Here is a 16,616-nt window from a genome sequence, read left to right on the forward strand (position 1 = left end):
GTGGCAGGATATTAATGGGACAATCCAACGTAAGCCTGACTTATGTACAATTTTAGGGGCCCTCTTTAAGAAAAAGAACACAAAATTACAAATCACAAAATTGCGAGGGGCTTCTCAAAGTTTTGGAAAGGGCCAGTGCAAGTACCACACCCTGAATTTAAGCTTCAGCAGCTTCGGAGGAGATCTGCTTCTGAGAACCATAACTACCACTTACTGTGTCAATATGTACCAGAGACTTTCCTATGGAGCTCTCCTTACAACAAACAAGCAAGGCTGTGTTATCCTCATTTTACAAATTAGGAAACTCTGGTTCAAAAAGTTTTGTTACTCATCCCATGTCACACACGTGGCACTAGAATTCCATCTGGTTCTGGCTGGTTCTGGAACCCAGACTCTTTCCACTACACCCGCAGATCTCAACATCTACAAAAGCTGGGCGCCTCCTGGGGGGCCTGGGTTTATTATAAAAGGCAGGCAAATCCACTACACCAAGTATCGTATGTAGACTGAAAAGCTAATGTGACTGGCATATACGTGTAGTGTTTTCTACATGATGTAGATATTGGTGTCAACTAAAAAAGTGCACAACCTAAAAGTTGAGAATTATGTTTTATTCGGCGGACTTGCTGAGGACTTAAGCCTGGGACACAGCCTCTCAGATTTATCTGAGGGACTGTTCCTGGCTTAAGTCCTCAGCAAAGCCTCCGAATAAAACATAATTTCAACTTAGGTAGTGCGTTTTTTGAGATACGGTTGACAACATGCTTTGTCCACAGAGTTGCAGTGAATAAAATAAAGTCATTTAAAGGCACAAGTGTTACTTAATAGTTTAAATCATTGTGTCCTTTCTCAATCAACAGATACAAAAGGTACAACTTTTATATGAGCACTTGCGAATCTGTTTTTATATTAAAAGGGCCACTGGTACTGGGAAGGATGGGAGCCCACTGTGTTACTGGTGCAGTGGTACAGCTTCTGTTCCCCGAGCCTGTAGTGGTCAGCCTCCTTCCATAGCGCTCCAACTTCTCAAACAGTGGTCTCTAAAATGAGGGGTTATAAGACAATCTGTTGGGGTAAAAGGAAAATATAGCAGAAATTCTGTTTATATTTATTTTTACCCTCATCTTTTAAAATGTCCATGCATGTCTATGTTTCATAAACTACATATGATCACAGTAGCATATGTGTGGGATTATAAATAAGTATATATTGCATGGAATACTAGTTAAAGAGCATAGATTCCGGGGAAGACTGCCTGGTTTAAAATCTTAGGTTTGCCTCTGTGTGTCCTTGGGTAAGAATCCTTTTTGTGTATCAGTTTCCTCATCTGTAAAACAGAGATAATAATACCTACCGCACAGGGCTGTTGTAAGAACTAAATACATGAGGAATATTTATTTATTAGTAAATTTATGTATTTGTTTATTTGTTTTATTTTTGGCTGCGTTGGGTCTTCACTGCGGTGTGCAGGTTTCTCACTGCAGCAGCCTCCCCCACTGCAGAGCACGGGCTCCAGGCGCACAGGCCTCAGCAGCTGTGGCTCGCGGGCTCAGCCGCTCCACAGCGCATGAGATCCTCCCAGACCAGGGATCAAACCCGTGTCTCCTGCATTGGCAGGCGGACCCCCAACCACTGCGCCATCAGGGAAGTCCCTACATGGGGAATATTTAGAACAGTGCCCTGCAACAGTAAGGGCTGTGCAAGTTTTCTCTATGATAAAGACAAAGGTAATTATCATGCATATATTAAGTCACACTAAGGGCACATTCTTTCCCTCACTCTCTTGCTCTCTCCTTACTCTTTTAACCAAAAGAGGTGTGATCTTAAAAGTTTGGCAACTACTGCTTTATTTTACTCTTTTGGAGGCAAAGAAACAAACGACTCTGGGCATCAGAGTAAAATCCCTCCCGAACTGCCTCCCCCAGCTGAAGTCAGCCTCCAGCCTTGGGATCCGCCAAATTGCCTAACTCCTCAAGCATTAAAAGAGGGCACTAATATGCTGGGATTATTTCTCTTGTGTTGTCCTCTGGCCCAGCCCTGTCCAGGAGTTGGAGACAAACTGCTACACAGTGGTTTACCCTCTGATAACTGGGGGATGGAGAGACCAAGAAACAAGGCTCCACTGACAGCGGCTTCCCACTCCCTCCAAGGAAGAAGAAAGGGGTCTGTGTGCTGAGGCTGCTCCCTTGCCAGGAGCCCGGCAGAACAGCTGCTGAGCCCTGGCCCTGAGCTCCCGCTTCCCCCATCTCCAGGCTGAGGTGCCAGGGAGTGGGAACATCAGCTGCAGAGAAAAGAAGAAAGAAGTGCATTGAGTTGTGCTCCTGCTGCCTGCTTTCCTTTCCTCTTTCAATCTTGCCAGTGACAATCGTATAGTCTGTATCCCCTCGCAGCCTCAATGCCCTCAAGCCCAGAGGTCGGCTCCTCTATCTCTCCTGTCTCCCTGGATGTTGCCACCCCAGATTCCCGTCTTCCTAAAGGGGAGTCCCAGAAGACCTTTCTGAAGTTCCAACCCCCACACCAGGCTCCTCTCCTTTCCCCTCCCATCTGCCTCTCACGTGCTCAGATAGACTTATAACTTATGTAAATAAACGTAGATGATTATGTAAATGATGGCTTCCCTTTTCTCATCCCAATTCTGGTAACACTAGGAGAAAGTAACGATAATGATTAAATCCTGCCATTTGCAACAACATGGATAAAAATTGAGGACATTATGCTAAGTGAAATAAATCAGGCGCGGAAATACTATATATATGATCTCACTTATATGTGGAATCTAAACAAACCAAACTCGTAAATATAGTAGATTGGTGGTCACTGGAGGCTGGTGGGGGAAGGAGGGTGATGAGTGAAGGTGGTCAAAGGGTACGAACTTAGAGTTGAATACATTCTGGGCATCTAATGTATAGCATGGTAACTAAAGTTAACAATACTATTTTGTTTTGCTGAGAGAGTACCTCTTATCTGTTCTCAACACATACACACAATGTAACTAGGTGAGGTGACAGTTGTGTGAATTAACCTTATGGAAGTCATTTCCCAGTATGTACTTATATCAAGTCATCCCGTACACCTCAGACTTACACACTGTTGTATGCCAATTATATCTCAATAAACCTGGGAAGACAACAGTAATTAAAAGATAGAAAATAGAATCAATTTGTAAAAGGTAAAGAGGCTGAAATTTAATCTAGAAAAGAAAATGCAGGGCTTCCCTGGTGGCGCAGTGGTTGGGAGTCTGCCTGCCGATGCAGGGGACACGGGTTCGGGCCCTGGTCTGGGAGGATCCCACATGCCGCGGAGTGGCTAGGCCCGTGAGCCACAACTACTGAGCCTGCGCGTCTGGAGCCTGTGCTCCGCAGCGGGAGAGGCCGCGACAGTGAGAGGCCCGCACACCGCGATGAAGAGTGGCCCCCGCTTGCCACAACTAGAGATAGCCCTAGCACAGAAACGAAGACCCAACACAGCAAAAATAAATTAATTAATAAACTCCTACCCCCAACGTCTTAAAAAAAAAAAAAAGAAGAAAATGCAATGGCTTTCTCACAGCAAGATTCAACTTCCACAGAGGATAAAATAAAAGAGGACTTTGACCCTCAAATTTCCATTAAAACTTCAAATCTATAGCAGATTGTAGAGTCTGACCCCCTATATCCATTAGGTTTTCCTAATGTTATAATTGTTATATTATACCAATAGCTCATGCTACTATATTGGAATACAGCTTATATTATACCCTGGAAAAAACACTGATTTTTCTGTCTTATAGACCAAATCTCTTCACAGAAAGAACCATCAATCCAACTGTTGAATTACTATTTTTAACACTCTTCTCATATTTGTAAGAATTAATAAAGCTGGCTTTTCATGACCCACATAAGAATAAGTACCTGGGTTTTTGTTTTTGTTTTTGTTTTTGTTTTTCTGTGGTACGCGGGCCTCTCACTGTTGTGGCCTCTCCCGTTGCGGAGCACAGGCTCCGGACGCACAGGCTCAGCGGCCATGGCTTACGGGCCCAGCCGCTCCGCGGCATGTGGGATCTTCCCGGACCGGGGCACGAACCAGTGTCCCCTGTATCGGCAGGCGGACTCTCAACCACTGCGCCACCAGGGAAGCACCAGTACCTGGGTTTTTGTTTTTGTTTTTTGGGGTTTTTTTGGCTGCACCAGGTCTTAGTTGCTGCACGCGGGATCCTCCTTGAGCCATATGGGCCTCTTAGTTGCGGTGGCATGTGGACTTTTTTTTTTTTTTTTTTTTTTTTGCGGTACGCGGGCCTCTCACTGCTGTGGCCTCTCCCGTTGCGGAGCACAGGCTCCGGACGCGCAGGCCCAGCGGCCATGGCTCACGGGCCCAGCCGCTCTGCTCTGCGGCATGTGGGATCTTCCCGTGTCCCCTGCATCGGCAGGCAGACTCTCAACCACTGCGCCACCAGGGAAGCCCCAGTAACTGGGTTTTTTAATTGAAAGGGTATTACAATACTCATTTTGGTAGCTTGAACAAGATCTACAAGAAAATTATGTACATCTATTGTAATTTTTTTACGTTTGAGAAAGGTAATTGGAAGCCAACTACATGATGATCGCTGGAAATCTAATAATATCAAATGCTGTTATGGCTGAAATTCTCTCTCCAATTTCCACCTGCTCAGATTGCCTATTATTTATAAAACTGACCCACATCACATCTACACACAAGCTCTAGGAGCCCACAGAACATTTTGTTGAAAGTTTTAAAAACAAATCTTATGACAGAACTATCGTTAAACGTATGAATGGTATTCTATTGCTTGGTTAAAATTGTATCTCTAAATTGGAATTTTTAAGAAAACTTCTTAGCAGCACCATCTAGTGGGGAGTGCAGCAAAAATCCTACTCTCAATATACCCAGTTCATGGAATGATTTATTTAAAGTTTACTTCATTAATTTTGTTCCATTTTCTGGCATAGAGTCTAAATTATGGGATATTACTGAGGACCAGTTGAATAACTGAAAATACAAAAGTAGAGCAAAACTTAGATTTTCTGCAACAGTTCAGATTTCAAATTTTCATACATTCTAATAACAAATATTTTTGAATTTTATAATTATGTAATGTTATTGTCTTAAATAAAAGCTTAAATTGTAAAAAGTGTCATTTTATTTTTAGTTCTTTGTAAGTATTTTTAATGCAAATCACAAATAAGGAAAAATTTTATTGGATCATGCATTCTGTAGTTACAGTTGGGTAGACAAGTCATAAGTCAGGTTACCAATGGAAATTTAGTTTTTATACCACCTTACATTAAGCTGTGCTAGACAGTTTTAAACAGACAATCATTAGATGAGCAATCATTCTACAACTTTCCTTTAGTGTTCCTAAGATAGCCTGGGCTAATCTCCAGCATGCAGAACATGAGGTATAATATTTTAGAATGGCAAGCCTCAGACAAGGGGTAAATTAAGATTTTTACTTCTTTAATAATTACAGTTGACCCTTGAACAACACACTTTTCTTTTCTTTTTTTTTTTAACAACACACTTTTCAACTGTGTGGGTCCAATAAACATATTGGAAAATTTTTTGGAGATCTGCGACAATTTGAAGCAATTCACAAACGAACCACGTAGCTTAGAAATATTGAACAATTTAAGAAAAAGGTATATAAGAAATACATAAAATATATGTAGATACTAGTCTAGCCTAACATAGGCATAAGGTGAGTGATATTTAATATAAAATTAATAATGTGTTAGTTTTCTGTTATATAACTTTGCTTTCAAAGAATTACATTACTGTACAGTATGCCTCTCTCTGGTAATTGGGTAAACTGTGTATCACCCTACCATCACAGGTAAGTGGGTTCTCTTAATGCAACAATGTTTTCCAATACTGTATTATGAATATGACTGTAACACTCTATGCCATAAACATTTCATAACAGGGCTTCCCTGGTGGCGCAGTAGTTGAGAGTCCGCCTGCTGATGCAGGGAACACAGGTTCGTGCCCCGGTCCGGGAAGATCCCACATGCCACGGAGCGCCTGGGCCCGTGAGCCATGGCCGCTGAGCCTGCGCATCCAGAGCCTGTGCTCCGCAACGGGAGAGGCCACAACAGTGAGAGGCCCGCATACCAAAAAAAAAAAAATTTCATAACAATTCATTCATTAACATATAGGCTAGGCTACCATAAAGCAGTCATACTGCTGCTGCTTTGTTATTGATGCATGAATCGTTATACCTGTAAATAAATACAAATTTCTTTTTCACATTATCTTTTCATTTTTGACATCTAGTGTTAGTAATAAGGATAACATCTACCATGTTCTGTATTGTATAAGACAATATTGATGTAGGTACTGACAGACAGATGATTCATCTTGTAAACAGACAACCTAAACTAACTGTATTAATAAATACAGTACAGCCTGTAAATGTATTTTCTCCTCCTTATGATTTTCTTAATAACATTTTCTTTTCTCTAGCTCACTTTACTGTAAGAACACAGAATGTAATACATATAACATACAAAGCATGTGTTAATTGATGGTTTCTGTTTAGGTAGGGCTTCCTGTCAACAGTAGGGTATCATTTGCTAAGTTTTGGAGGACACAAAAGTTATACATGGATTTCAGCTGCACAGGAGTCAGCACCCCTAACCCCCACATTGTTCAAGGGTCAACTGGTATATTGAGCATCACCTATGTACCAGGCACTGATCTAGGTTCCAATTAGAACAACGAACAAAACACCCAAAATGCCTACTTTCAAGAAACTTACATCAGGGGAAGGGCCATAGAAAATAAGCAAATAAACAAACATATAATATGTCAGACAGTAATTGTGCTATGGAGAAAATGCAGGATCAAGGAGACAGGGAGTAACAAGGAAGGGGATGGTTGCTCTTGTATGTGAGATAGTCAGAAGGACCTTCTAACAAGGTGACATTGAAACAGAAGGTAAAAAAGGGAGAAAGCGATCTATGCAGATAGCTGAGGGCCATGAGTTTCAGGTAGACAGAATAGGACTTGCAAAGGCCCTGGGGTGAGAGATTGCTTGGCATATTCAGAGAACACCAAGGAGGTTGTCTGGGGCAGAATGATCTAAACAGAGAAATAGGGGCTGAAGTCAGAGAGGTAGTGGGACAACATAATGTAGGGCCTCATGGCATTGTAAGGAATCTCGTTTTTATTCTAAATGATGTGGGAAGCCATGGAGCTTTTGAATAGAAGAGTTGTTCTTGGTGTTGTGTGGATAAGGCCACAGTAAAACAAGGAGGGAAGCAGGGAGTCCCATTAGGATGCTTTTGTCTCGAGTGAGAGAAAACTTAGACCCAGCTGATAGCAGAGGAGGCAGTGATAAGTAGTAGGATTCTGGATTCATTTGCAGGTAGAACCACCAAGATTTGCTGATGGATTAGATGTGGAGAGTGAGGTAAAGAGAAGAGTCAAGGATGACGCTAAGATTTATGTCCTGAACAACTGGCAGGATGGAATGGTTGCAGGAGAAGTCTGTATTTGTGGGGCTGGCAAATATTAAGAGCTCGATTTTGAACATGTTAAGTTTTAGATCTCCATTAAACATCCAAATGTAGATGTCAAGTAGACAGTCAAACAGGGGAGAGGTCCAGGCTGAAGGTGTGACTTTAGGAGTTTTCGGTGTGTAGATGATATTTAAAGCCTTGAAGCTAAATGAGATCACCAAGAGAGTAGGTGTACATAGACAAAAGAAGAGGTTTAAAGACTATGCCCTGGGACTTTCCAACATTTATTGGTGAGGGAGAAAGAGAAGCAGCAGTGGAAACTAAGAAGGAGGCTAGTGAGGTGGAGGAAATCAAGAGAGGTGGTACCCTTGAATCAGATGAAGCAAGCTTTTTAAGGAAGAGGGAATGATTGATGAATCAAGTAGGATGAGAACCAGGAATTGACCATCAGATTCAGCAATAAAATAGCCACTGGTGACCTTGACAAAGGCATTATTGGTGGGGTGATGGGGACACAAGTCCGACTGAAATAGGTTCAAGAGAAAATGAGAGGGAAGCAATGGGAAACAGTGAGAATAATCAGTATAGATGTTTGCTATGAAGGAGAGAAGTGAAAAGTGCTGGTAGCTGGAAGGGGAGACAGGATCAAGACTTTTTGAGACAGAAGTTTTTTCTTTTTTTAATTTATTTTTGGCTATGTTGTGTCTTTGTTGCTGCTCTCAGGCTTTCTCTAGTTGTGGCGAGCAGGGGCTACTGTTCGTTGCAGTGCCTGGGCTTCTCATTGCGGTGGCTTCTCTTGTTGTGGAGCACGGGCTCTAGGCATGAGGGCTTCAGTAGTTGCGGCGAGTGGGCTCAGTAGTCATGGCTCACGGGCTCTAGAGTGCAGGCTCAGTAGTTGTGGCGCATGGGCTTAGTTGCTCCGAGGCATGTGGGATCTTCCCGGACCAGGGCTCGAACCCATGTCCCCTGCATTGGCAGGCGGATTCTTAACCACTATGCCACCAGGGAAGCCCAGAAATTTTTTCTAAACAAGATTTTTTTTAAGATGGAAGACATTACACAGTGTTTACATGCTGGTTGGAAAGAAGCCTACAAAGAGGGCAGTTGATGAAGCAGAAGGAAGAGGAGAGGCTCGCTGGGGTGATGCATTTGAGCAGGTGAAAGGGGATGGTATAACAGCATAGTGGAGGAGTTGGGGGTTGAAAGGCACACAGATAGTTGGTTCACAGAAATAGGAGGGACAGCAGGATATATGAGCTCAGATGCAGGGGAGTGGATAGATGTGTTGGTGGGTAATTGTGGCAGTTCTCTTCTGATTGCTTCTATTTTTTTCTGTAAAGGAAGCAATCAGCAGAGAAGGGGGACGGAGAAGGAGGCAATGGAATTCAGGAAAAGAGGGGGTATGAAATAGTCATGTAGAAGAGTGAGGAAATGAATGGCCTGGGGAAGTGTTTTGTATAATAATAGTATAGCCTCCTTGAGGTTAGTGGGCTTTAATTGTTTAGTGACCATTTCCTTCACAGAATTCCAGTAGTAATATTCTACATTATTCATTTGGCACATAACACATGTTACATCCTGTTTTCATTCATCTGTTTTTGAGAGTCCTACCTCTCTTTTTCTTCTAATTATACCTCACATGTTTCCAAAAAGGGGCTGAGACAATTTACATACAATAAAGAATTATTTAAAATGACATAAATGAGGGCTTCAGAAAAAAAAAAAGTATGGGCCAGTGCTGCTGACTATGTGGGGTGGTCTATTTCTCAGGTGCAAAGTTATCAAGTCCACAGGGTTAATATACTAAACCCACATCCTCCAATCTGGCCTCTACCAATAAGAAAGGTGATATTTGGCCCCCACAATTACTTTTTATTTTATTTCTCGATTATTCAGAAGCTGGCTGGTGAAGCCACTCACTGGAGACTCCCTTTAAGACTTCAAGAATTTAGGCCACAAAGACGAAGGAATGTTCAGAGAACATATAAGAATAGAGGAGATTTTGCTGATGGACATCGTGAATTCTAGAGGACTCAAGGGAAGAATTTAGAAAGCTGAGGAAGACAAGGCATCAGATTAGGAGATATACAGAGCTGTATAGGGGTGAGAGTCCAGGTGATGAGGGGTGGCTGGGAGTATGGGGCTTCTTGTAGTGAATGACCAAAGCAGGGACAAGGTGTGAGGAGAGTGATATGGAAGGTCTACAAGGCAGAAGCTGTGTACTGGATGCTGTGGTGCACGGTCCAGGTCCCCCCTTTCAGTACCAAGGCACTTATTCCCTCAGCTGCTGGGAGAAGCCAAGGACCTGAGTTCCCCCAAGGATATTCACCTTGGCTGAAGGTAGATGCCTTGTCCAAGGCCATGCCTCCCTCCCTGGGGGCAACCCACACCCAAAAAGGTGAAAGTACAAAGGCCCAACCCCCTGCCTCAATTCAGGACATCTCTGAAGGGCTGTCTGAGCCTCAGAGCTCCCCAAAGATCTGCCGAAGCTTCTGCTACATCTGCCTCACAGTTCAACTCCTCCTTTTGCTCCTTCTTGCTTTCTCCACTCCCTTACAGGTGTTATACCCAAGAGCACTTACCAGTAGACTTTCTGCATGGAAATCTCTATTTCAGAATCTCTTTCCTGGGAAACTTGCTCTATGCCAATTGCTAACAGAAGTGGTCCTAGGAAGCAAAATCTGAAATGGGATTTTAGAGCTGGATTATAAACCAACCAACTGGCAACTAAAATGTCATCTGGTGGTAAGTGGAGTATTGAAAGCGCCTAGCATGCTGTAACTGCACAAAAGTTAAAACTTTCATCAGTGGAGAAGTTAGGATAGGATATCCATAAAAGGTAATGAGGGCATTTTTCAGGCCTTTAAGAGGTTACAGAAAGTTGTAATGGATTCAGAGGGCTGTTGCTGGGGACTTTATTCCTGTCCTGGAGGAATACAATAAAAGGTGTGAAGGTGATTAACTACCAATCTAAGACAAACTGTGAATTTCAGAGGGCTTCCCTGGAAGCATATAAGACAGACTTATCTCCTGTAGTCACAGGATAGAAAAAGCAGAGGTCAGGCCCAGGATTTAATTATGAGGAAAATGGAGTTTCAGAGAAGGGTAAATTCTCATGGCAATTCTGCTTTGCCAAGGTTAAGGCCTTGATTGAGAAGAAATGGGACCCTGCGACTGGCAACGGGGACATCTGGTTCAGTGAATTTGAAAATATCAAATTCTGAGTTCCCCTGAATACTTTGGGCCTGCAGAGGAGGCCAGCCCCTCCTTCCTAAAGACTTGTGTTTCACCCTTGCTCAAAGACAATTCAAGGGCTTCTGTTACGCAAGACACACACTCAGCTCGTGAAATAACTCCCCTTCTGGGCATCAGAACAATAACTAGAGTTAAGTCACAAAATAACCCATTTAGGGGAGTGTTAAGACTAAGGGAAGAAAGGGTTTATATCCTCAAGGAGGTATAGGATCCAGCCAAGAGGTGTTGGCAGAAGCTGGGAGACTATGTTTGGGAGTGGATCCTGAGGGCGCTGGATCAAGAGTGGCAGAACATGAACTTTGGCAGAGTGAGTTTACTGATGTGGAAACCTTTTCCATGATACAGGATTTAATGCCCAGGCAGGCTCTAGGACACATATTACTAACACAGTGCTAGGTTGGCTCTTGGAGGCTTGGAGAAAGTGATGGCACACACATGGTGAAGTAGATATACTGAACTGCCATGGCAGGTGGTGGAAGAAGGAAAAAAAAGACAGAGAGGTGGCTTGAGTGGGCAGTGGCAACGGCTTGGGTGGTTGGTCAGGGACCAGAAAGAGAAATATTGGAAGATAGGAGACAGCAAAAACTGGGGAATTGAGGGATGCACTGAAGGGAGTGGGCACAAAGTGTGAAGAGCTGTGCATGACATGTTAATTCCATCCAGGAAACATCTACCACAGAAGATGAATTAAACAACCAAGTAGACAGAGTGACCAGGCTAGCGGACATCAACCGGCCACTATCATTACCCACATTAGTGCTGCTGGCACAAGTGGCCCATGACAGAGAAGGCTTGGTTGTAGGGATGAAGCTATGCACGAGCCCAACAGAATGGACGTCCACTCATCAGGGCTGATCTAATTGCTGAATGTACAACTTGCCCCAGATGCAAGTTGTCATGGCGAGACCAACCAACCACTCGGTGGTAAGCCAACTACATCGATACTCTTTAGTCAGCAGGTCAGTGATTCATCCTGACTGGAATTGACACATATTCCAGGGCTTTCTTTTCCTGACTGCAGGGCTTCATTTTCCAAGGACTTCAAGAGGATCTGAGCCAGTATAAAAAGAACTCACATAATATTGCATCAGACCAAAGGACATGCTTTAAAACAAAGGTGGTACAGAGGTAAGCATATGACCATGGATTCCCTGTTCCGATCAGATACTACACCGTCCAGAAGCTACTAGCTTTCCTAATAGAATAATGGAATATCTCTCAGAAGGTATTACTGAGGTTCCAGCTTGGAGATTATATCCTGTGAGGATGGGGTACCATCCTCCAGGATGCAGTTCACATCCTGAATCAACAACTGTTATATGGTGCTATGTCCCTAACAGGTAAAATACAAGGTTATAGGAACCAAAGACTGAAAGTAGAAGTGGCCCCATTTATCATCACGGCCAGTGACCCACTTGGAGAGTTTTGTTTCCTGTACCAGAAATTAACACCGTGAGATCTAGAAGACATGGTTCCTAGAAGGGAAATGCTTCTGCCAGAAACACAGTAAGATCATTTTAAAGCTATATGTGCCCATTCAGTCAGTCCTGGCTTTTTGTATCAAGGAAAGGCGTCCCCCCACTGGCTGGGTATTTGACCCCAATCACAGGAGGAGGCAGGACTTTAGATAAAGCATCAGCAGGGCTACAGAGAAAACTTGACCAACATAATTAGCAAGCTCGAACTTAGAATAGCATCCTAGATTCATCAAACAGAGAATGCACATTCTTTTCTTGCACACACAGCTGTTTATAAAAACTGATAACATGTGAAATCAGAAGAAGTCTATTACACAAATACAAAAGAGTTGATAGCATATGGATCAATGGTTTCCAAACATCTTTAATCATGTACCTGCAGTGTTGCAGTTTCCCTGGGAAGCTGACTCTGAGATGGAGATGAGTGTGCAGATTGTTTAGGGAGGGCTCTTGGGATTAACACCTGTGAAGGAGAAGGGAGGAAGCAGGAATGAGCAGAGAGAGAAGTTCAGCTGCTATTGGATACGAAGGCCCCAGCCCAATGTCCTTGAGAGCTCACAAGCTATGTCAGCCCTTCAGAGTTGGGGCAAGAAGATCAGGTGCTTACACTCCTGAGTTGAGCAATCATTGAATACAAGCTACTTTTTTTTTTTTTGCGGTACGCAGGCATCTCACTGTTGTGGCCTTTCCCGTTGCAGAGCACAGGCTCCGGACGCGCAGGCTCAGCGGCCATGGCTCACGGGCCTAGCCTCTCTGTAGCATGTGGGATCTTCCTGGACCGGGGCACGAACCCATGTCCCCTGCATTGGCAGGCGGACTCTCAACCACTGCGCCACCAGGGAAGTCCTACAAGCTACTTTTTAAAATTAATTTTTATTGGAGTATAGTTGCTTTACAATGTTGTGTGAGTTTCTACTGCACAGGAAAGTGAATCAGCTATATGGATACATATATTCCCCTCTTTTTTGGATTTCCTTCCCACTTAGGTTACCGCAGAGCATTGAGTAAAGTTCCCTGTGCTATACAGTAGGTTCTCATTAGTTATCTATTTTATACATAGTATCAATAGTGTATATATGTCAATCCCAGTCTCTCAATTCATCCCCCCCAACAAGCTATTTTTGGAAGAAGTTGTGACGTTGAGCAAGGCAATCCCAAAAGAAGGCCATTTTCTGGTAACACTCCTACCAACTCGGAGAATAAAATTTTCATTCCTAAAAGAGGATCTGGGTAGCACATCACATAAATTTTGAGTATACATCTCTAATACATAATAATAGGATGTTTATAAATTATATACTTTTACTATTATATTGACATATATGTACATTTTAAACACAATAACATAGAAGTTTATAAAGAATGAGATAGTGATGAAATAAACAATGTATTAAAACATTTTGCATAGGTGATGGTTTCATATTGCTATTCACTAATATAAGACACAATACACACTTAGGACAGGCAGGTTTCATCATGAATGGTAGGTTGTAAGTCAATATTTCTAATAATCTTCTTGATAATTTCAATTTTTTGGCCAACTTCTTACCTGATCTGACTCCTTTGCTTGCATTATTTGTGTTATCTTCAACTGTTCTTTCTTTCAAAGATTATTTTTAAGGGTACTTTCTTTGAAGGAATCTTTTGTTAGGGTTAATTTAGCTAAATTAAATAATTTAGTCTAAATATCCACTTAGCCCAGCATACATAATTTGCAATATTTCTCAATATGCTGAAAGCAAATGTAAGAGGGAGGATGCCACTGTCAAACTCTCTACATTTTGGAACTCGCCCTCTTCCCTCACGACACTCCATTCCTGACGTGGCTGTCTGAGACATAACCTGGTGAGGACAGCAGTGTTCTTATCTACAGGAAATATTAATAAAGATTAATCTTTTTTTTTTTTTTTTGCGGTATGCGGGCCTCTCACCACTGTGGCCTCTCCCGCCGCGGAGCACAGGCTCCAGACGTGCAGGCCCAGCAGCCATGGCTCACGGGCCTAGCCGCTCCGCAGCACGCAGGACCCTCCCAGACCAGGGCACGAACCCGTGTCCCCTACATCGGCAGGCGGACTCTCAACCACTGCGCCACCAGGGAAGCCCTAACTCTTATTTTTTAGACAAGAATAAGTAGCAAGAGTAGTTCTAAATATTTTCTGTCTGCACCTCTATGGATCATCTTTCACACCATCTTCGGTAGGGGCACCCCATTTTAGAGATCTCTGATCTAGTGAGCAGGTTTGTGCACCCCAGATCCAGCACCTCCCTTTTGGTCAGTGCTGAGAGACATTGCTTCTTGAAATACTCCTCTTTCCATCTTTCCTTCTGATAGCACATACTTTGTTAGTGTTTTCATCTCTAATCAGGTAGGAGTCAACTTGAGGTTTAAGTATGCCTGTGAGACTGTTTCCTACTAAGGTCATGTAATCCTTTCTGCTATCCCTTTGTCCTTGTGGTCTAGTTTTTAAATTATGTTCAGGTTCTTGGTGGTGTCTCCATGAATTGCCTACAACAATTATATGTGAAACATAACATACAAGTTTATTAGCAATTCAACATCAAGTTGAAAAACACATCACACTGGCAAAAAATTGTTTTTCTTAAAACAAGAAATCCTGTTTAATGAGATTAGATTCTCAAAGCTGCCAGTGTGTCAGAATGACCTATGGCACTGAGAAAAACAAAAACAAAAACAAAACAAAACAAAACCCACTCATTCTTGGACCCCACCTGCATTACTTAGGGTCAGCTGTGAGGAATTAAAGAACTACAATAACAGGGTCTTACCCATAATGGGAGTTGATTTTTCTCTCACACAAATGACTGTTGGAAGGCAGAGTAGCAACTCTGCTCCATGAGGTCTTGGGGGACCAAGCTCTTTGCAGCCTTCCTTTCTGCTATCCCTAGGGAATTTTGTCCTTGTGGTCCAGTATAGTGGGTTGACCTCCAGCCTTCACATCTATATTCCAGGCAGCAAGATGGAGGAAGGGGAAAAAAAAGAAACAGGAAAAGGATGCATATCATCTGATCCTTAAGGTAGTTTCCCAAAATCTGCCATGTGACACTGCCACTTACATCCTATTGTCTGGATCTCAGTCACATGTTCACAACTGGATGCAAGAGAAGCTGACAATAATACTATTTATTCTGAACAACCAAATACTCAGCTAAAAATTGAGAAGTTTATTGCTAGAGAAGAAGAGAGACTTTGGTAGACAGCCAACAGTCTCTGCTAAAACTTACAAATCAGCGATTCTTTAGGCCTTGGAGGTCTTCAGGAATCCAAGTGCACTTATGATTTGCCTGGAGAAGGTTTTGCTGTACCCCATCCTAAGGATCTCATATTATGTCCAGAATTAGCAACTGCTTCTGTGCTCAGAGAAGGTGGAAAGATGGGCACAAGGTTGATTGCATCAGCTCTGTGCCTGTCACTTTATCAGATGCTTTCAGGCATCACTCAGCTAGGCTATTTTAGGTTTGGTGAAAAAGAACAAATAAATATTACAATTAAAATACCCTGGAATTCTTTGACAAGAATTAAAAGCTCTGTTCATCTCTCTCATGTTCCTCTTTCTCAGGGTGCTAGAAAAAAAATTACTAAGAAGAACAGACAAGACGTACAGTTGACCCTTGAACAAGGTTAGGGTTAGGGGCATTGACCCTTCTCCCAGTCTAAAAATCCACGTATAATTTATAGTGGGCTCTCCATATACACAGTTCCTCAGTATCTATGGTTCCTCCGTATCAGCAGATTCAATCAACTGTGGATGGTGTAGTACAAAAGTATTTACCATTGAAAAAAATCCATGTGTAATTGGACCTGCACAGTTCAAACCCGAGCTGTTCAAGGGTCAAACGTAATCTTTTCTAAAAATTTGGTCCACTGGAGACACCAATCTAAATGGAGACTTTCCCTCTACTTTTGTCAACTTTGTTTAGAGAGATACTTACAGCAATAAAGAGAAGAAACTGTCTTGGGGCTTGAAACCTCTACACGGTGTGCCCTGGAAACAATACTGGGTGTTGCACAACTCTACAGGGTACTGTTCACATTATTTCTATGTGAATGGCAGCCCCTTGGAGCAGGGTATAAATGGTGTCCCTCAGAGTTGTGTAATGTTGCTGTCCTGCAGGGAAGCAGTGTAACTTGTCTGTTAATCTCAAAATACACGTAAACTGGCAAAATAACCATGTGGCATTGACAGTCCCAAAAAGAGTCAAAGACTATTCTGTTCTTGAAGAAAGCTGTTTTTAAACATAGTCCAGAGAACTCGATTTATACTAATTTCATCAATGGCTACCAAGAGGGTTCAGGTAATCTAGTGAATCTGCAACATTTCTGAATTTCTAGGTGTCTATTTTAAAGACAAGGGTAAGACCCTAGAAATTCCAGGTTTCTACAGTGCTGTGGAATATGATTTGCATG

Source organism: Mesoplodon densirostris, chromosome 5 (genome assembly GCF_025265405.1).
Source record: "Mesoplodon densirostris isolate mMesDen1 chromosome 5, mMesDen1 primary haplotype, whole genome shotgun sequence".
Lineage (NCBI taxonomy): Eukaryota > Metazoa > Chordata > Mammalia > Artiodactyla > Ziphiidae > Mesoplodon > Mesoplodon densirostris.